This window comes from Tyto alba, unplaced genomic scaffold (genome assembly GCF_018691265.1).
Source record: "Tyto alba isolate M040663 unplaced genomic scaffold, T.alba_DEE_v4.0 Super-Scaffold_1000006, whole genome shotgun sequence".
Lineage (NCBI taxonomy): Eukaryota > Metazoa > Chordata > Aves > Strigiformes > Tytonidae > Tyto > Tyto alba.
The window spans coordinates 27,015,295-27,037,199 of record NW_024881272.1 but is presented as its reverse complement, the minus strand read 5'-3'; the positions used below and the strand labels follow the sequence as shown (position 1 = coordinate 27,037,199).

The 21,905-nt window shown below is 39.2% G+C and overlaps 1 protein-coding gene across 4 annotated transcripts in view; it reads left to right on the top strand.

Annotated features, from left to right (window-relative positions):
• The window catches only part of BEND5 (BEN domain containing 5), a 960,999-nt gene that overhangs the window by 833,917 nt on the left and 105,177 nt on the right, over window positions 1-21,905 (top strand). The gene's annotated exons all lie outside the window — the stretch shown is intronic.

Below are 21,905 nucleotides of genomic sequence, written 5' to 3'. Positions count from 1 at the left end.
TACACAAGGGACTGTGTGTTTGGGTGTAGGCCTGAGTCTTTATCTATGTCACTGTGCATGTTTCTACAGGAGGAAATGTTTTTCTGTTTGCCCCTGTATTTGTTTCCAGCTATCCTTGAAAAAGTGTGTGCCTGGGAATCACTCAGAAACTGAAGGGCTGAGGAGGAGGAAATAAAGATGCCTGTTTAGAAAGTTGTGCAGCAGTTTCGGATGAACTATGGAGGTCACATAGATTAACCTATCCCTACCAAATGTTCCCCAGGCAATCAGAGTACTCGGGCTGGCCAGGCGGTTTTATAAGGACTGTAAAGAACGTAAAGAGACATATCCCTGTAAAACCATCTCTTACCTGAAAGCTCAATGAGCCATCAAATTCAGGAAAAGGACAGCCATTTCTTGGGAAAATGTAATGTTAAGTGTCCCAAAATTAAACTCCAAGCCAGTATATTTTGATGTGCAGCCAGAGTAACCTATGTCCAAGTAAGATTACAGAGATAGTGTCAGAGTAAAAATCCCATGTTAACAGGGGAAAAAAAAACCACCCTCACTTTTCCCCTGGTATCAAGAACAGCTTATTATATGTAGTTGAAACAGAAGGATTTTTGAAGTGTTATTTATTCTTTCAGTTGTTTTAATGTTTTGTTGGATTTTTTTCCTTTGGTCATTTTTTCAGCTTAGAGAGAGCTAGAGATTTGACTAGTTGGTTTGTCTGCAAATGTGCAGTACATTTTATTGTCATGCTCTCACTCAGTGATCTTCTGTTTGGGTTGCAAACTATAAAGGGTAACATTTAATCTCTGCGTTCTTTTTTGCCAGGCCTGACTGACATTTGTGTTAGTGAATTTTATTGGGTTTTTTTTGTCTTACCCTTTCACACTTTGATTTTTAAATGGAAACTGAATGTTGTACCTATAACTTCCTGACAGGGTTAAAGAATGACACTTCTATTTCAAAAATAATTTGACTATATGAAAACTGTGGGGCAAAACTGATTTTCAAGAGACAATATTTTATTGATGATGTATTGTATGACCTTTTGCATCATTATTGTTGAGATAAGGGAAAAGAAGAAGTTTTTCCTGCACTGATTTAACCTGAGGTACAAAACATTAAATAAAAAGTAAGGGTGGTTTCTTAAGTAAACAGTACTTTTTGAAATAACAGGCTATCTAGATGTTCCTGTTACAATAACTTTGAACTACCATCCTGAAGCACTATGGAAGGGAGTTGTGTTTAGGTCTGTGTAATTGCAGGTTATTTGTAGTACAGCAGTTCCTGGGAGCTCTTGTTCTGGTTAGCATCCCATTGAATGTGCGCCACTATACACTATGGGAAAGTGTCTTCCATGAGGAGGTGGTGATTTATGAAGATTACATGGACTGGCTTTCTGCAGTCCCCATTATAAGAATGAGAGCTGAGGGGAACTGAATGACTTGGCTGAAGGTCAAATGCAAAGCCCATGTCAGAACTGAGAAATCAATGCACATATCATTTCATGATATGGAGGCATCCTGCCCCTTCCATTTCTGCTGGCTTGGGAACAGTCGAGGCAGGGCCTCATGAAGCTAGCATTGTAGCTGGAGTATGATGAAACAACAACCAACCACTGAAATCCACAAAATATCAGAACACTGGGAGTTATGCTCCCAGGTAGCTGACACTGCATCCTTATCTCCAGTTGAGCGGAACAGAACCAAAATTATGCGTTCATATTGGAATAGTTCCTTATATCTCTACCCTAAAATGAAGGAAGCAATGCTCACAGTGTAAAAGTGCAGAAAATAGAACAGATATATAATAGCTGCCCTGAAAACCACCTTCTTTCTACCTCCTTTGCCCACATGCGTTAGTGAGAGAAGCTAGATAGCTATGAAAACTTCCCGTTTCCCCTAAATTAAGTACTTATCCAGAAGAAGTAGGAGAGAAAGAGATTAGCAGCCTCCTATCTACATGTTATTTTTGCAGTTACAACCTCCACCTTTGCTCTACTTGAAAATGGGGTCTAACATAAAAGAGATTTCAGTGCAGTACTTGGAGCCTCTACCTACCATTTCAAAACAAATAGGAGTAGCAGCATAATGGACAGAAATTGAAAGTGTTTGGCTGACTTTCTAACATCCAGCATGACCTTGGGCAAGTTGTTTTACCTCTGGGCTTCAGTTTGCCAAGCTGCAATGTGACACCGATAACTTTAAGTTAATTGGTGAAGTGTTTTAAGACCTGCTAAAGATTAAAAGTGCCATAGGGAGCACAGGCATATTAAACAGCAGCCACAGTTATTCGTGATGCTTATTGAGACTTGTTCCATTAGGAACATGGTGGTGGTGGCTGTAGTGCATGAAAGAGTGGATTAATAGATTGGGTATCTATCATGGGACCACCTCTATGATTTCAGTACAGGAAATTTGATAGTGTTCCTGAGCTTTATCTAGCTGCAGTGTGAAGGAATAGGAAGGATGCACAGATATTACACAGTATAAGTTATGATGGGCTTGACTAAGGAAGAGAAAGAATGCAACCACTTAACTCTTCTCTTTGATAAATCTTCACACAGCTGTTAGAATATAAACAGTTGTGAAGCAGTGAAGTAAGTGCTTGATGATGGTTTTTATCAACTTCCAAGCTCTTCATAGAGCAATAGGTGACTTTTGGGAGTCATGTGGACTTTCAGAAGTGACTATCACCGTACTAGGCAGCATGATAGTCTAAGGCAATAAAATATTCTCTAGATCTTGTTTGGTGTAGAGGATGTGTGGCAGGTTTCACCTTGACAGGGAATCTCATTAGGTATTGCTGGAAGGAAGTGACACAGTCAAGAAGCTACTCAACCTCTCTCTTTTTTCTCTTATCACGTTAGCCATTGGGAAGCAATTTTCTTTTGTTGTTTTGTGATCTTTAGAGATGAGCTGATGATCACAATCTTATTCTCTGAATAGGGAGAAAAGGTTTTGAGGGCTTTTTTCCCCCCTTTCCTGGTATTTGAAAACCATTTTCCCATACCCTGTTTTGATAACACCCGTATCTATAACATGTCTCTGAAATATCAGGAAGTTCCACACAAGCTGTGTTCTGTTTAGGAACACTGGAACCTCATGTCTCGCTTTCCCCTCCACACATGTATTAGTGTATACAGTTAATCTTTAGCATTAAAAATGACGTTATAAATCTCCTGGGAAAATTTCTGTGATTCTTTTAGGTAACTCACTGCAACACTTCCATTTTAGTTCAATAATTTCTATTCAGCTGAGATTGCTTAGCAAATACATGTGGGAAATTTTTTTCCTGTAGATAAAAAATAAGAATTTATTTCCATGTCAAAGGGTAAGTAAATTTTGCAGCATCATTACTAATCTTTGTATTTTCTTGATGATTCTACAATAAATGACAATAAGTTTGTTACGGAAGGGAGATCTAGAAGGTGTGTAATTCCCATGATTTGTTTCCCTGGAGCATTCCTGATTATTGATACATTCTGTCAGTTAAGATTTACATCATCGATTAGTGTGATTTAGAGTGTCATGGCTTCACATTTTTCCAGCCTTTCTAGCAAAGCAAGCAATTTAAAGTCATTGCATGTGATACAAGATTTCAAAGCAGTAATTCAGCTGCAGTGTTGTGTTTGATCCAGTCTTTACTGCCTACCTACTATAACAATTGGCAGTTTATAAACTTAGAGATTAAAATGATGAGAGCTTTAGAAACTCATATAACAATAATGAAGAAGTAGTGTGTGAATGCCTGTGATTTTTTTTTTCCCTGCAGTTTTCCTCAGCATGCTCAGGTATTTGGCAGATATCAGGTATGTTCACAGATGTGTGCCCAATCCATGACATGCAGACCCCAGGTATCATACCTAATCAACTCAGAGAGAGTTCAGAGTTGGAGGGTTTGTTCATGTCTGTCTCCCAGATAATTTTATGCAATCTGAATATCTGCCTATCTGCAGTATATCTCTGCTCAAAGTATGAAAGTGAACTGCATTTTTTAGTTCCTCCAAGCTTCACAGTTATTTAGATTATCACTGGATGTTGTATTGTCTAGGGCTTAACAGTGCCACAAATTATCACAGTTAGAAACAAGACACTGGAGTAGATGTACTTTAGGTCAAACTATGTCAAGCAATCTTTAGATTCCTAACTATGTCCATGCTGTTTAGGAACTGGACTGGACCTCTCTGATTCTGCCTCTGGACTCAGATTTTCATAGCCCCAAATTTTCATAGTGGGAGTTGTTTAAAGGTTGTCTCAGCTGGATCTATGCCCTGGCTTATCGGATATTACATTACTGCTGTTCCCAGAGAACTAAAATTTCCCCAGGTCCTTTCATGCAGCCTATCTGTAACATACCTGTTGACATGAAAACAGAAGTTTAAAAAAATGTAATTCATAAGAAAAGTCTAATTATTTGTGACATTTCATCCATCATGTCCTAAGCTTCTCCAGAGGAAAGTAGTAACATTTCGTCTCCTTGACAGCAAACAACACACTGACGAACTGAAAAATGTTCTGCTATATTTCAAACTGCAGCATTTAGGAGTAAAGAGCAAGTGCAAAATAAATAGCACGAGTAAAGAGCAGGAACCCACATAAGTAGGGGGCAGAAGCTTGGAGAGCTTTCTAAAAGCTTTCTCTTGAGTTAAAATACAAAACAATCCTTCAAAAATAACCAGAACATTTCAGGCTAAGTCGTAGCAATACCACTCAGCCCAATCTGCATTGACTTTCCTAACCAGTCCTGTAAGAAGATGCCTTGGGTGGACATGACAGCATAGTGCAGCTTATGGAGAGCTACAGGACCTAACTGAAGATGTCTTGGAAACAGGTTTTCTGGATAACCCCCAACTCCCCACCCTAAGCACTTCAGGTCTGCAAAAGGAGTGCTTATATCATCCAAAGGGAAGAGAAGCAGAGTAAGACTATGAAGTCTGCCCTTCTACTTTTTTGTTTTTGGAGATGATACCCAAGCACATGCCAAGTTAGGTAATTCCCCATACTGGCATTCTTTCCCTCTCTCTCTCTCTCTCTGTCTCTCTCATTACTGTTAGGCTTCAGTCAAGTTTTGGTGACAAACTGTTCATGGATGACCCATCTCTTTCTGCATGGCTCTTGTAGTCCTGTTTTCAGATCTAGATGCCTCTGCTCCAGAACCTGCAGGTCTCCCACTTCAGCAAAACGAGAATCTCTGTTTTCTACAGATTTCTACAGACATTCAGATATTTAACTCCCACTGTTTTCCTGGGTGTTCAGAGACCTAATATCTGTGAAACATGCTGTTTGCATCCTTTGATGGAGTGTGAAGGTCATCTGTGTTGGCATGCACATACAGCTCTTCAGCTGTTTTTCAGATCTTTATTGGTATCATGTTAGCAGATCTTATGCTCTTCAAACTTCATCACTTAAACAAGGAAAAGTGCAACATCCCAGAGTAGGGTATCAATCAAATCTTCTATCCAGGAAGTCTAACGAAGAAGAATAATGAGTTGAAGAATCTTGAAGTCATTTGGATGTTCTTTCTTTTCTGATCTGTTGTTTTAGAACAAATTCTTAAATGCAGAAGCTATAGCACAGTACTTCTCTTTTTAACTCTGAAAGACTGCTATTCTTCTTTGAGGAAAACACAAGTTTATTCAGCCATTCCTAATCTTTCACTAGGTGGAGGCTCTTTTCATTTCCTTTACTTTTTTTTTCTTTTTCCTTTTCTGTTATGCACACACACAAAAAACTCAGGAGTACATCATGAGCCAAGCTGTATTTTCTGTTTATTGCCACCAGGTTAATAACAGTAATGGTGCGAGGAGAAAATGAAGTGTTATGTAAAATCCTGCATTGCAGATTTTGGTGCTGATGCAAAGAGCTCAATAAAGTGTAACACTTTAATCATGGAGATAAAAATCACACAGCAGCTTCACAGTCTTCCAAGTACGGAGCCTTAAGACAAAATAGAAGTAGGAGAGAAAGAGAAACCGACAATATTATTGAGCCCCAGAAAAGTTAGGGAAGAAAACAACCCACTTACTTTTCTTGTGATGCTTTGATTCAGTCTTTGTATTCACAAGATAAACAACTGAAAATGTGTGTATATGAATTTCCTGGTATTAGAGAGAGCAAAATGCCACAGCCTTATACACAACTCAGTGACATTTGAAAGAACCTGGAAACCTTTAAAAAAAACCCAAAGCAAACAACTCCCCACAAAAAAACAAACAAACAAACAAAAAACAACCAACCAACCAAAAAAAAACCCACCACAAAAAAAAAAAAAAAAAAAAACTAGAAAACCCACCACCTGAACCACCTGCTAGCTTGGTATGATGATATGTATTCTTTTTTTCAAGCAGGCAAGCATGTTAGCACAGAAGAGGACTCAGTTTTGGATGGTGCTTATACTTTGCCTCTCTTCACTGTTACTGAGCTTTGTATGTGTGCTTCCTATTTGTAGTTTAAGATTAATGTCCCATCAAGTGACTGCACATAAAGTTGTAGGTTGTTGGTTTGTGGGGTTATTTTGGGGGAGGAGGAGAGGAAGAGGAAGAGTTACGTGAAGAAGATCTCTCCTTTACAGGGAAATTTGTGGATATAATGACATGGAGCATTGTGTTAGAAAGTTGGGACAGTGCTAAGGGCTATATGTCTTTGAGCTGGACCAGTTGCTATGAGGCACCTGACTGTAGTTCTGTGCCAAGTTTATTCTTTAAAAAATGTTTCCAAAAAAGTCCATTTCCCCACAGGTTGGCTATTGAAAAGAGTATAAGGATATTATTTGTTGGAACAAACACAAAAAAGGTGGAAACACCTAGTTCAGGGCCAAGATGAGTGCCGCAGGTAACTCAGAAAAGTGTCACGTAGCTTTGCTCCCAGTATCTGGAAACAGAGTAGCTGAATATATAGAGGGAATCTGTATTGCAGAGACCAGTGACCAACCAGCCACCCTGGAAGATGTTTCTTCACACTAAGGTGGTGCATTGTCGGCAGAGAAGCCATTGCAGAGAAGTTACATATTCCGCGTGAAATGTAATTCAGTTTTAGTTGGTGCCTGACCCTTTGAGAAATCAGCTGCCATTGCTTGGAGGAGCACAGCAGCCTGCTGAGCTGAGTTTTTTGGTATTTGGACAAGCAGAAGGAAAAGGACAGTAGCTCAGCTTTATTGTGGGGTTTCCATTGGTCCTGTTCTTGTTTACATATCTGCACTACTTACAGTTATCACTGCCTTTTTCAATCCATTGCATAGTTATTCCCTTGGGTAAGATTCAAGGTTAATTCAAGGACGTGGCAAACCTTGCTGGGGCTTGAAGGTAACCCAGAAGGTTTAATGTTTCCACCAGCTGTGATAAGCATGTGCCTAAGTTTGGGACTGCTGATTGAAAAACTCCTACAGAGACAGAATCAGGCATATGTGTTAGTGGCTTTTGGTATCTGATAAACTCTGTCATCACTGCTTATCCATGATATGCCCATCATAAAGAGTGCCTGATTACATGGCTGGCTTAATCTGTATAGCATGAAAGATGACATTTTATATTACTTTATATCCTCTTGTCCAGCTGAGTTCACTTGTGTGGAATTAACAGATGTCAGATTTGGACATTATGGGCTTGGATTTCACAAGAAATTTGCGTAAATAAACCAACCTTTGTGTGTAGTATTGTTAGAACAGGTCATGGTAAGAGATGGCAAAGAAAGGGAATGTTTCACAGGACACTAATATTTTCTTGCTGGATTTTCAGTAGACCTGAGGGGTCAATCAAGCTGATATCACTTTGGAAGCTAAAATTATATCTTAAGGGCTATCTGAAGAAAAACTTGCTAATTTTTTTGCTGAGATACGTCTGTGTCCATGAACAGCATCTGTTTCTCCATGGTGTGTTAAAACATTCATTATAGCAGCTGTAGTAATGACATAGTGATCACAACATTATCTTAGTGTTATGCTTCATATTTGGGGTAAAGGACCAGGTAGGCTTTAATTACTGGTGTGTCTTGAAAGACAGCATATCTGGTAGCCTTGAGCTCATCCATAAAATTAAAGGGACAGTGGTTCTGATAAATCTGCCACATCATGTCAACAGGCCTTGTTTGCTTTTGAAGATTGCAGGCAACTGGATGAAAAGCTGCCTTTTTGAGTACAGAAACAAGTAAAACCAAGGCACTGCAGGTGTTAAGAAACAAAACCTCTGCGCAGGCTGTGTTTTGCAGGGCAGGCCTTTGCCCAGATGGGGGGTTCATCTGGAGTCTCCACTCATATACCTGGGTGTCCTCTCAGTTGAAGCCAGGGAACATGGGAGGAAACCACCCACCTTGGCTTCACATACTAGATCTGTGACCTGTGTGGGTCAGAGACCTATAGGGAGTATCACACAGCACAGCTGGCCCACAAGGATGGACACAGATGTGGAGACAGGAGTTTGGTAAAGGAGGCATTGATCGTCTATTTTTTGGGTGGACTTCTTGGGCTGCTCCTCAGTACTACCAGACTCATCTCTCAGTGCTCCACATGCAAACATATGTTCCTGGTTATTTTAGAAGAAAGCTGAGAGGTAGGTTCTTCATATGTTGATATGGCTGTCCTGCTGGCTCAGTTAAAACCCTTTTTATCTCAGGGTAAGGCTTAAATTCAGAATCAGTTGTTGTATTTTTCCTTTCTTTTGCCCCCACCCCTGCATACGGTCATTATGTAGGAATCATACAATTGATTCTTTGGGGGGGACACGACAATATATGAACAGCTCAAGCAGGTGATTGGGCTGAAAAAAAGACAAACCTCCAAATATTTAGACTTTTTTTTTCCCTAGCTGGATTGGTTCCTAGATCATGATGTGAACTCCCAGAAAACTGTGCTAGTTGATGGTGTCACATGGTCCTGACAATGAGTGGTGACCCATGTGTGGGGGAAGTCGGAAGGATGGAGTTTTTGAGGCTGTTCTTGTTGACAGAAACATGCATGTGGAAACAAAGGGGCTGTCCACAATGGGGCTGTGACACTTTCTAAATGAATGGGCTGGCAGTGGGGGTGAATGCATTGGAATTAAATAATGCAGGTAATGCTTTTAAGTTAGGAAGTGCTAGAAAAACTAGCACTATTTGTTGCAGAAACAATAGACTCTTTGCTGTTTGTGAGGGTGGCAAAAAGTGGAACTCACCAAGCACAGAGGGACCAATGTGATGATGAGTGAACATTAGAATATACTTTCTGATAGTAATGTAGTGCTTGGGATAGTTTCTAGTCCTGGGAGACTAGCAACACTGTTTGCAACCTTAAAAAGAGTGAGTCAGTGATTTCCTAGTGCTGGGTACATAGCGATAGCACTCTTAACTCCCAGGTGTTTAGATTTTGTATGTCTGCCTTTTGCAAACATTTATTACTATTTTCTCTGCTTTTAAAATACAGCCAGACTATTTTTACTGGGGTTGGGTGGGGATGGTTTTCTGGGCTTGTTTGTATGCATTTCACTCAACATAAAACATGAGAGACAGTTAAAACAATCAACATAAAACCATAAAAAGTGCTGTCTGGGTCTGTGGTTAACCTCTGTTTAAAAAAATATAAGGTTACTTTTTGCCTGCGTCCTTTTAACAGTATGGTTCAGCTATATGTCAGAAAAAGTCAAAGGGGGCAATCCAGCCCAGAATTGTGTGAGCTGCTATGGTGCATCATCTCTTACTCCTGGTGTGCTCCAGTGAGATAAAATGGTTAAAAATGTTGATACACCTTTCCAAGGTCTAGAGTGGCATTCTCTGAGCAAGTTGCTTGCAAATGTACTTGCTTGATAGACCCCCTTGTTAGAATCAGTACTCATTTTCCTTGCCAGGAAGAAAATAAGAAAAAAGAAAAAAAAAAAGAAAGATAATTGATGGCAAGCTTTAAGAGTCATCACAGTATTTGCTTCCACTTCCACTCTTTTACAATGGCTTTAGTACTGTGAAATTATGGACTTCTTTTAAGTCTTCTCATTTTCTCTTACAAGCAGACCACCTCACGTTTTAAACATCTGCAGTGGTTCCAGCAATGAAACCAGGTCTATTGTAGCGCTGAAATCTCTAAAATTGCAGTGATTTTCACTTGGATAGTGATCCACAGTACATCTGGAAATGTAGGTGTTGCCCTCAGGGAGCTGTATTTGGCATAATTTCCTCCTTGGGAACAGGGCACAATAAGATCACAGCTTCTCCTGGCCTCAGCTGTTGAGCAAATCCCTCTCAGGCCTAATAGCCAGTGCTCTTTTCCCCTTGATCAGCTGGGCTTTGGTCATTGCTGAGTTGAACATTGTTCACTAAATGAATAGCTCCCAGAATGCAAACTTCACCTGTTATCCTTCCATTTAGGAAAATTGAGAGTTTTTAGTCTTTTGTACTCTGCATTCAAGAGATGAGAGGAAAAAAAAAAAAACACCTAAATGCCTCCATTTAAATGTAAATTTTGACTTTTCACGTCTGACAAAGTAGGGTGTTTGTTTTTATAAACAATATAGATATAAATAAAAGCCATGGAATTGAAAGAACAAAACCCCTCTCTTGTTGATATATTTTCCACATAGTAATCTTTGCTCTCATCATGTTATGTATTTTTCTCTTTCTTTTTGCTTTAAAACTAATTTTGCTGTGAGAATAAGAACAGGAGATCGTTAGGAGGAAATACTCTGGCGCTGGCTTGTGCAGAGAAAACATGCCATCTGCCTAATGTGTTTCATCTTGTGTCAGTCTAAGATGTGTTGTTTGGGTTTAACATGCCAGTCACTAGCCTAGAAAGAGTGCAGACAGAAGCTCTGACACATGTCCTGGCTAGGGCTCCAAAGCCTTCCTGCTTTTCAGAGACTATGCTCACTATGAAATAGGCCACAAAATTTTGTGCAGAAGGTACAGTTCTCATCACCTACTGTGTCCTCACATTACAGTCCAAGAGCCATTTGTGCAAGGAACTAAAGTGGTTTGGGATATATTTTCGGTCTTCACCATATCACACTGTTAAGAAGCAAAAGCAAAGACCCAGTCTGAAAGCAGGTTATTTCTGAGAGGTCTGGCTGGTGGGTCTGAGAGGCTGGTAGTTGAGGATGCGGTGGTGTCTCCCCAGGGGCAACCACACAGTACAAGCTACACCCTTCTCTGCTGCGTTAGGGAAGAGCTGGGGAGGCCATTTGTAGTAGCATCACACAGAGACATGCACCTGAGTCCCAAAAGCACAGAATAGTTATGCACTGGAGTCCTCCTTGCTCTGAACTGACAGGTCTTTACTCTCTGTCTAGACATGGGTCAGAATGAGCTCAGCATCTCTCCCTGATCCACTGTGCAGTGTGGACTTGACAGGGATTGGACACATTTTGTGGCTCAGAGCTGTGGTCAGGACCCCTCAGCGGCCAGGTTTCAGAAATGAGGCTGCCTTCTTTATCAGATGTTTCCTCTTTCAGTCACAGAATTCTTGCTTGATAAAAGGGTGGTGCATGTCTCAGCTGGGTAAATGTACCTGGTCATATTTGTTACACTGTGTGTAATAAAGACTTTAGCTTATTTTTTTTTATTAAGAAAAGAAGTTGGCAGACAGCTTTAAATGTCTGCCTAAGGACAAAACGAACGAAGTTTTGTAGATAGCTGCTTTTTTTTCTTAATAAATAAATAAATTGAAAGATTTTTATGTTGATAATAAAAATAACTAATGCAGAGCTTTTTCCACTAGTGCCTGGAGACATGGACAGATGCGGGATTTTGAAGGGATAAAGAATTGAAATCTGTTGGCAGGTAGTTGCTATAAAAATTACTATCCTTCCTGCCTCTTATTACAGACCAACATTCAACAAATGAAGAGTCTCTGTGAAAGCTAATGATGACAGGATCAGGTTCCAGCCATCAGATAGCAGAAACCTCCTCCTTTCAGAGAAATCTAAAGTTAAAGGGAAGTGGTTGATGAAGCTGGGAGCTTTATTAAAGTATATTCTGGACTTTCCCCGACTCATAGTGTGGTGTGTGGGAGTGTGGAGGAGAAGAAAATGCCAGGGAAACTATGAAAAAAACAGAGCAAGTTCACCAAAAGTTTAGTTTGCCCACAAGTTGTCTACCAGAGTTTTGTGCCATCACTTTCTGCCTCCAGAGAACTTTCACTACGCTGCTGTTGCATGTAGTTGGTTTCTGTCTTGCTGTAGTTGAATAAGAGGGTAAAACCTTGTTTTCTCACTTTTACCCTTCTGATTCTTGTCCCCCGTTCCACTGTGGGGAGAGTGAGCAAGTGGCTTAGCTGCCTACCAGGGTTAAATCACAACAATATTGCTTCGCATTGCAATCATATTGTAGGGCCAATGTCCTCAGGCAGACAGTAATGTGTGTCACAAAATAGCCATTGTAGTGTTTGGTGACCCAACCTGAAAACAGCATGTGGACCATCACTGTTGATGCAGCATTTAATAGAGCAAAGATCAAATGTTGAACTGATATACCCACAATTCAGAGCAAATTGCTTTGCTGTCCATTATTGACAGCTGTTAACTGTTACAGAGGAGAAGGATTAAAACAGGTTTAAAATATTTATTTGTTTTTAAAGATGCATTTTTACACACACATGCTTATAAAGGTGTATATATACACACATAGGAGAAAAAGCAGACAAAACCTGACTAAATCTCTAAGTCAACCATTGGTCATGTGGGTTAGCTGCTGCTGTCTAGGGTAGGAAATATCCTTCTTTAGAGTCTTACTACACCTTTGTTTAGTTAAGCCCTGGTGAATCCTCTTGAGATTGTCACTTTGATTATTTCTTATACCACTGTGCTGAATCTTGAGTTTGTAATGTTCAGCAAGAACTATTTTTCCTGTAGGAAATGGTAAAAAAAAATAGTGGTCCCCAATATGTGCTTTCAGGGGATACATTGCCTTTGAGATCTTGTGACTTACAGACATAGTTAGCTGCCCTAGTGCTTGGTCTGACAGGCGGAACACAAGGTGATATTGCCTGCAGCAATACGTTTACCTATTGGCCAGTGTGGGTAGGGGAATATTGGAGAAAAAATGTTTCAGATACAAGTGATGCTGATAAGTGCCTTGAAAAAGCATGATATGTTGTACTTTCAGTTGTAAAAGCAGATCCTTCCAAAATGACCATTACATTTTAGCTTTTATAGCAGTGTACAGATAATAAATATTGCTAGATGTAAAGAACAGAGAAAACATTCTGCAGTTTGGTGCAAAATGCTATGCTGATCTGTCTCTGAGTAGACCAAACCCAAGAAAACCTATTCTTCCAGTTGTGGATGAATCTTAGGTCAACAAGAGAGTGTCAGTGACAATCCTTATTTTTATTTGTTAGCATGCTGTCCCTCCCCTCAGCCCCTATGTCTGATGTATAGTCCCTAATCTCTTTCAGTGTCCTCGTTCCTGTTTATCGGCTTTCACTTTTATCTCTTACTTGGATGTGCTTGTTGCCTGTACTAAGTACAAGGAAGGAAAAGAAAGACAACTTGCAAAGGAACAGAATAAGACTAATGAACATGGATAAATTCTTCTTGTGGTGAGGCTGTGCCAGCAAGATGAAGAGAAAGAGTTAGTTTGCTTTTCAGCTGTCAATCACTAGTAGAGCATGTGCACAATGTCCATCTGCAGACTTCCTGTCTTCCTAAGCAAGTAGATGGCCACGTAACGCTTGAATGACACATCTAGTGTTGATTCCTTCCACTCAACTGGGCAAGTTTGCCGTTTGTATGGAGGTATGTTTATTCCTTTCTTAGTCCACATGGACCTATGTAAAATAAGAACAACCACTACAGGTTCTCTCATAGGTCCAACTAATCAGATTTTCTTGGTATGTTGTTAGTAAGAGGAAAAAGACATTCAGGGGACTGTGTAAGAAACTTTACATGTGTAAAATGCATCTTTACTTTTGATGTCCAGCTTGTAGTTATCATCGGTTTAGGGGCTTCATGAACTTAAAGCTTCATGTAGAGCAGGACCTACCTTACAGTAATTTGTCTAATCTCTTTTTAAAGTAGACAGTTGAAACTGTAGAAATAAGCATACTTCTCACCACCAATCAATACCTTAACTTTTTAGGAACTAGAAGTCTCATTCTGCAATATAAATTAAGGTCTAATTAGAAAATAAGAACAGTGATGCTTCATCAAACCCAAGGTCTATTTGGCTCAGTGTCCAATGACCTATTGCAGATGCTAAGGGATAGACTAAGAACAGGGCAAAGCTTCTGGCAATATGTAATTTGGGGATTTGTGTGTAATAACATAATGGAATCTTTTTCTTTGAATTTATCTAATTGATCTTTGAGTTCATCTGTGTTTTGGCTAAAATCTGGTGGCAGTGAGTTCTGCAGTATAAGTATAAACTAATTTAAAAAGCACTTTATTTTGTTTGCCTCAGGTCTTCTGCCTGATGACTTTATATTGTGCCAGCTGTTACTTATTTAGTAAGAAATACTGAATAATGCCATATATTATTTGAGAGACTGGAGAAACTGGTTGTTATAGAGTTTGATGTGACTACATGCAATTTGTCCAACAGGAATAGCTCCTAGGAGATTAGGGGACAGGGAGTCATAACTCCTAACTGTTGTTTTTGAGTCCACCGCTCTTTGCCTTTGCAATTGAAGGAGAGGCAGGCAATGGCTTTGGGCCTTATTTAAGTCCTTGCAAAATAAAGACTTTGTACATTGGTCAGAAGTTTCTGCAGAGATATAATTAAAAGTTACTGGTAAAACACAAAACTATTAATACTGCTATGAAGTGAATACTTGAACAGGAATTCTTGAGCTTAATATAGTATAGGTGTTTAAGCAGCAATTAATGACGCCTGAAGACATTCAATGATTTGAATGATTTGAACCACAGCAAGCAAGTGGTTGTCTAAGGAACAGTACCAAGAAGTGCTAAAACCCTCATACAGCTACTGGGAGCATTTCAGCTGAGCAAACTTTCAGAACCAGATCAGAGCCAAATTCAATTATCCGGTGGAAGCACGGTCATTTAGATATTTCTGTTTTGTAAGGCAATTTCCTTGCTCTAATTATCAGAATAAGGAACAGTTACTGCCTCAGCTTTCTTTCCCTCTTTCCCTCTTTCCCTCTTTCCCTCTTTCCCTCTTTCCCTCTTTCTCTCTCTCTTTCTCTCTTTCTCTCTTTCTCTCTTTCTCTCTTTCTCTCTTTTTCTTTCTCTCTTTCTTTCTTTCCCTCTTTCTCTCTCTCTTTCTCTCTTTCTCTCTTTCTCTCTTTCTCTCTTTCTCTCTTTTTCTTTCTCTCTTTCTTTCTTTCTCTCTTTCTCTCTCTCTTTCTCCCCACCTCCCTTTCTTTCTCCCTCCCTCCCTCCCTTTCTCTCCCTCCCTTTCTCTCTCTCTCTCCCTCCCTCCACCCAGTTTAATCGCCATGGTTTATTCTAATTATTCAGTCAACTAAGGACTTCAGAGCTTTCAGAGTTCAAAACCCATGTTGCTGAGTGTATGTGCATGTTTGCTTCTACATGAGCAAGACAGAAAGGATGAGACAGAACAATGACTGTCCTTATTCAGACATACCCTTCTAGTTTTGTCTTGGGGCCCAAAATCCAGAAGAGTGTATTTCCTGGTTCCTATTCATTTAGGGTAAAAAATACACAAGAATTGTCCATGCAACTGACCCAAAAGCCTTGTCTAAACTTGATCTGGGTCTTAACATTGTCTCTTTGGCCCCTCTCTAATTTAATATGCATTTGAACAGAAGTGGCTTCTTGATAGAGCCTTTCACCTCCAGGTCACCCTTTCAAATCCAATTCAGGCCTGTCGTGACCAAATGTTACTACCATCTGACGGCTCTTCTGTGTCCTGTGTGAATTGTTGGCTTCAGTCCAGTAGCTGGTGGACAGGTGCCTGAATTGCAAAAACTGACAGAGCTGACACTAACTGGATGTCTCTGCAGAGGGGTCAAAGAGTGAATCAGCCTGGCAGATGAATTAATACTTAACTTGTACACAGTGTGATGCTTTATATCTTCAAAGTGCTTTACAAACGTCAGCTAATCCTCAGGAGGTGTTGTTATCTGCACTGGCAGGTGAGAGAAGCAAGCAGATAAAGAACCAGGATCAGAATATGCATGTTGCTGACCTCCCGCTCTAAGGCCAAAACTATGAGTTTAGCTCATTTCAGGGCTACTGATGGGCACATCAGAGCAGAGTTCTAGCTCACTGAAGGGGGCCTCATGTTCTTCTATGGATAAAAGCATCCCTTACTTTTTAAGACAGGCAGGAAAGCAGTGTTGATGGACATGCCATCCGTTTGCTGTATGAATCCACGGAACCAATAGAGGTCTCTTCTCCATCCCTTTTGAGGCACTAATGAGTCACATCAGATTATGCCTATCATTAAGAGGTATTATTTAGATTGAGAACCTGCCATGTAACTGGATCAGTAAATACTTTTGAATGGCAACTTGGTTCATTCCAAAAGACAACAGCTCTTGAAGCATCATTGAAATAATCTGAAAAAAAATGCATGAAGTGTTATGAAGAATTGCTAGAAGGACATGCAGAACTAGTGATGCATCAGTGTTTGCAAGCTGTTTCTGCAGGGACGCTTAAAAGATTGTGTAAAGGTGTCTACAGGAATAAGGAGAAATTGGCTTTTGTGCTTTATATCAGTGAGAATAAGAATGATTCCAAACTGGCATTCTCCCTTCTCAGGAAGCAAGATGAGGAAACTTTTTTTTTTTAAGGTTCTTAACCTTTAGAAGGTTTTTAAAAATAGCAAATCACTTTTCTACTATTAATTTATTATTTTATTAAATAATTGCTATTGTTGTCACGGTGTTTACAAAGGTGAATGGAGCATGGTGGTCCATGAATGAAAAGAGAAAGATGTTGTCCCTGTGGTTACAAAGGAATAGTGGCGTACCTCTAAAATAGTGCCTCTAATAAGGTGCGGCTTACATTGTCTGCAAAACTGGAGATGACACTGTGGGACTGACTTGTCAGAGGTTATACAGAATGGCAAAGGAAAAAGTTCTTGGAAGTATTTGACTTTTTGTTTTTTTCTTTTGGTGAGGGTTTGTACTTACCCGTTCGATTCTGGGGAGAAAATATGGGGAGAAGGCAGATATAAGAAAAGTGATTTGGATAAAATCCACTTTACCAGGCATCCAATACCAGGTATTTCAAGGGAAGCTTGAAAATGTGATCTGTATCCAGACAGTTTAAATTCCACCTCATGTTCCCATGTATAGTCAGAGGGAGACAAGTGTTGTGCATCCCTAAAGAGCAATTCAAGGCACTGGGCAGAGTTCCCTGGAGCTGAAAGGGCCAGGACTGGTATTTTTTAGCTGAATGTAGACTGCTGAACGTGTGATGCTGAATGGTCAGTTTCCCTTTATTTTTCTTATTAGTACATTGTGCTTGTGTTTTCTGGTGTCACCATTGTAGGCATTGCCAAAATAGCTAAGCATGGGGTATGGTGTGTATGTCAAAATGGATATATTTAAGACCTATGCAGAATTTTCTTTTGAGAGACTCTGAACCTGAGGAAGAATCAAAGAGCCAGTCTTCTGGAAATTTCTGAGTCATTTCGGAACCAAGAGGGGCAAACTCCTTATGATGTGCCGACTGTTGTATGTCCTTTTGCTTCAAACAGTGGCTTAGCAGTAAGAGTGCAAAGTCTGCCTGAAGGCTGTTACGTTCTCTACCACTAATGACAAACCATGGTTTTAGTGGTTTACATAAAACATTGTAAGGAGTTTAACCCATCCCCTGTATGAAATATCGGTGTGAAGAAGGCTTTTGGACGATCTCTCTCTAAACCAATTGCTAAGCCCAAGAATTAATAAAATCCATATTGAAGTGACAGCTGGTGGACAGATTTGGCTTCTTCCTGCATCATTTGTCTCTCTAGTGGCTCATGTTCTGGGCTCAATGCACATTTATCCTTTTATTAAGGCATTTATTGATTTTTATTTATTTATTTATTTATTAAATCTCTCTTTCCTTAAGAATCTTAATTGCACTGTTCATAATCTAACTTTGGTCATATCAGCACTAGCTATTAACATCATTCTTTCCTTTTATTCTTTAATTACTGACCTTCCAAAGGCATTCAGCTACTGAAATAAAAATGCATACAAGTGAGAATATATATTCTCAAAACTTTATATGGTATCATGAACCAGTTTCCAGTTTCTGTGCTACTTTCACTATTTCATATCTTGACAATGTATGTGAGCTTTTATTCTTTATCCATTATTTCTTTCATTTTTTCCGCTCCCTAATTTATATGTGTATTTCTCAATCTGACGGAAACTTTAGACTGACTCAGGAGAACAGTGGAAAGTGTGTGTCACAAAGGCAGGGATTCAAATGAACTTTAGCGCACAAATTCATTTGCTTATTTATTTATTCTGCTTTTATGTGGTAAGTGGCAAGAGGAGGCAAAGACCTTTCTTTTCAAGTGAGAGAATGTTAACGGTTATTTTCTAGGAAGTGGGGTTCAATCATTGTCTCTGTCAATCTAGTGAGTGATTTCTGTTTTGACACACAAAGAAAGACCAAGTCTGCCTTTGTTTTCTCCAACTCTGTAAGCTGGGTCATCCAGGTAATTACAGCTTTACTTAAGAAAGAGTGTGAGAGAGAAATCTCTGCTGCTGCTTATAAGCACAAAGACACTTGAGAGAATTAAATTGCATGATGATTTTTATAAGGCATCTGAATCATTTTACATTCCACCTCTAAAGAAGAAAATGATGAGTTTAATATCATATTGTAGGATGTAACTTGTAAGTCTCTCAGAAGGCAACTATGGCATCCAGAGATGTTTGAGCCTGGTTATTCAGTATTTTCTGCTTAAAGGCTGAAGCAAATGTGACTATGAGACTTTGAGCCACTTCTAAATTTATTCCCATACTTACTTGGAGATGTTACTGCATTAAAAGCCATAACCAGGGTGGGTTCTGCTGTGTAGATACTGATAGATATCTCTGTGGTTTAACAGCAGATAGGATTGGTTTATGTTTTAAGTGTGTTTGTATGTGTTCATGTAAATGCACACATACATTTATTAACTTAATTCTCTCATTGAAATTCTCGCTATCTCAAAGAGAAACAGTTTCAGAAGGTCAGCTCTCTGCTGATTTTTCTGAAATTCCCATCAGTAGGTGACATTATATATTTAATAAAATGTTAATTCTGTGATCCTGCCTAAATTGCAGGAGATCAGTAATTATGTCAAAATCTTCCAGAGAACCTCAACTGAAATACGAAACTTTATTCCCTAGCTTAAATTTGTAGTGTGACAGTGGGTGAAAGAGTTCCTACACATAAAGTACTTATGAATATGTATGACTCTAAAGAGAGAGAAGAAATATCATTATTGTTTAGGAACATACCTTAATTCTTTTGTGAAACTTGTCTGCAAACAAATTGTCTACTACTTGGTCTACTACTTGGGGTATGAGGTAGCAAACTTGGACTTTAATATCACAGTGACTGGGTTATTATTGTCCATTTTAAGGCCACGATATCTTTGTGTCTATGAATAAAGAGAATTTTTCCATTAGGAACTTGTGTTATATTAACAATGCACTGAATTATTTTTTTCTGTAATGGAGAATGCTCAAGATGTTTCATTTTGATAAAATAATAAATTTGATGAGAATAAATGTGAAACACTGAAATACTGTTCTGTTCACATACAGCAGTGTCTGGGAGTAGTACATCTAACTGGCAATTACTATAGCAATGTGTAACAACTTACTAAATAGTATGGACAATTGCAAATTTGAACTATATTTAGTGGACAGGAATATGTAGAATAGAGTTTTTTATATGTTCAGTAGGCAGGTAAGGAACAAAGACCAGAAAAAAACAGTTGAATAGTTATTGTGGTCTGCCTTAGGAAACAACTTTCAAAGTGCATTGTAATGAATGACTGGATAAATGTTTTTAAACACTTGTCTGGGTGATGAGCTATCTGTTGAATGTCATGGTTTCCAAATAAGCACTCTGGAAGCTTAATCTTTAAGTGAAGACGGTATCTGTGAAGGACATTCTTCCATCACAAATGATGATTGTAACCAGACTATTTGAAAATGGTTTTGATGATCAAGAAAGATCTTCAAAGAGTTTTCAGCACCCTAAGAGATTCTCTAAAATTCTCTGAAACACTTTTATCAGCAATTTAAAAAAAAAAAAAAAATCCTAGGAGAGCTTAGAAAATATTCTCTAGTGATACTGTGTTAGACTGGATGACTTGGTCAATTGAATACTAAGCTGAGGCTCATCTCTCCCACATTCTGCAGGTGAATTTCTTGCTGGATAGCCTATGGAAAGTTATTTTAGTAATCTGTGCCTCTGTCTCCCTGTTTGTAGACTTCTTTTTTTGGAATCAGTTTGATAACTGGCTGAATAAGTATAGATAACACAGCATAAATCATACAGATTACGCCAGCACCTTTATTTGTGTTAAGACACAAATGATACTAGTCTATTGTTATAGATCTCACTGTCCTTCTCAGTTACTTTATATTAGTAAATATGTCCCTATAAAGAATTCTGTCTAGTTGTTCTAAAATAAGTATGACTTAGGTCACTGACTTCTATGTGAAGGACATTCATGCTTTACAAATATCTAATTTAACTAGATTATCTGCTCACTTCATCATCAAATCACTGTTTTGAGACTCTACAAGATGTTCTGTTCTATGGTGATATGGCTGTGTGCATCTGATCTCATCAAATTCTGTTTCTGATGGGGAAATTATGAAAAATATTACTCAATCTTGGTTTTAATTTCTGTATGCTTGGAGAGGAAGAAAATCCTATGTGGTATTTCATCTTGTCAATGCTAATCTTTCTCCTCAGTGCTATATCTCTGAATAGCAGATGTGTGCTTTATTGCAGTATTGGTCCTCCATAGCACAGCATAATGTTTTGGCAGGAGCAAGAATTTATTGTATTAGAGTCAAATACAATCAAATGTTCATTTTCCTATTAAGCATGGTCAGATATTGATATTGCGTTAGCTAACATTTTAACATAGGAGAGGCTTAATAAGATATAGTATTACTCTCTCTAGGCTGTTTAATTAAACTAAACAGTCACTGTGTATTGTACATTGGATTTCTGCCAAGGGAAAGTAAATCTGTATCATATTAGTTTCACATACCAAATGATGTTCTCCCCCCATCAGAGACTCTCTGGAAGAGCTGACACTGCTGTCACATGAACTGCATAATACAAACTGTGTTTGTATTACATTGGACTGTCTTGTAGCTCAATATTCTCCAGTAGCCTGAGCAAGCTTTGTGTGTGGATGAAACGTGGTCAGAGCTACATGTTGTATGTTACTGGTCAGGGTCCCTGTTTGCCACCTACAGGACTAAGCATGGTAATCTCTGTCCTGATAACAAAGGTCTTCTCCACCCCCCTGTTGAGGCAGGGAGATCTGAACTGTAACCCTCTGGTCACCAGGAAGGTTCTTACTGGCCCCATGGTGGCCAGGTAACCAGGGGTGGGTTTGTCACTGTCTAGTCACACAGCACCGTTTGCTCCAGACCAGAAGTTGAAAGAGTTTGAGAAAACCCAGTAATCCAGTGGCATCTGCTTTAGTAGCACTTTTTAGTGCTAAATGTTTCCTTCTTGCTGCTGTCAATGGCATTGTACATGGTGATCAAGGTGAACATTCATTCTTTGCCACTGATGGCAGGGGAAATAGTATCACCTATGTGATGTGAGGAAAAAGTTGTGTCCCCAGACTGGAGACTTGAGCAGTGTTTTCGTATAGAGCCTTTTGATGCTGAATTGTCAAGCCAGGAAGGGTATGGGGAGAGCTGGCACTTCTGAGTTAGGGGGTCCTGGTGTTTTCTTTTGAAGCAAGAGTTGATGCAGAATCACATGGGAAGCTACAGGCAGAGGCTTTCAAGGCACTTGCTTTTGGGAATTGTTCTGTTGAATTACTACAACAAAGCAGAGCAAG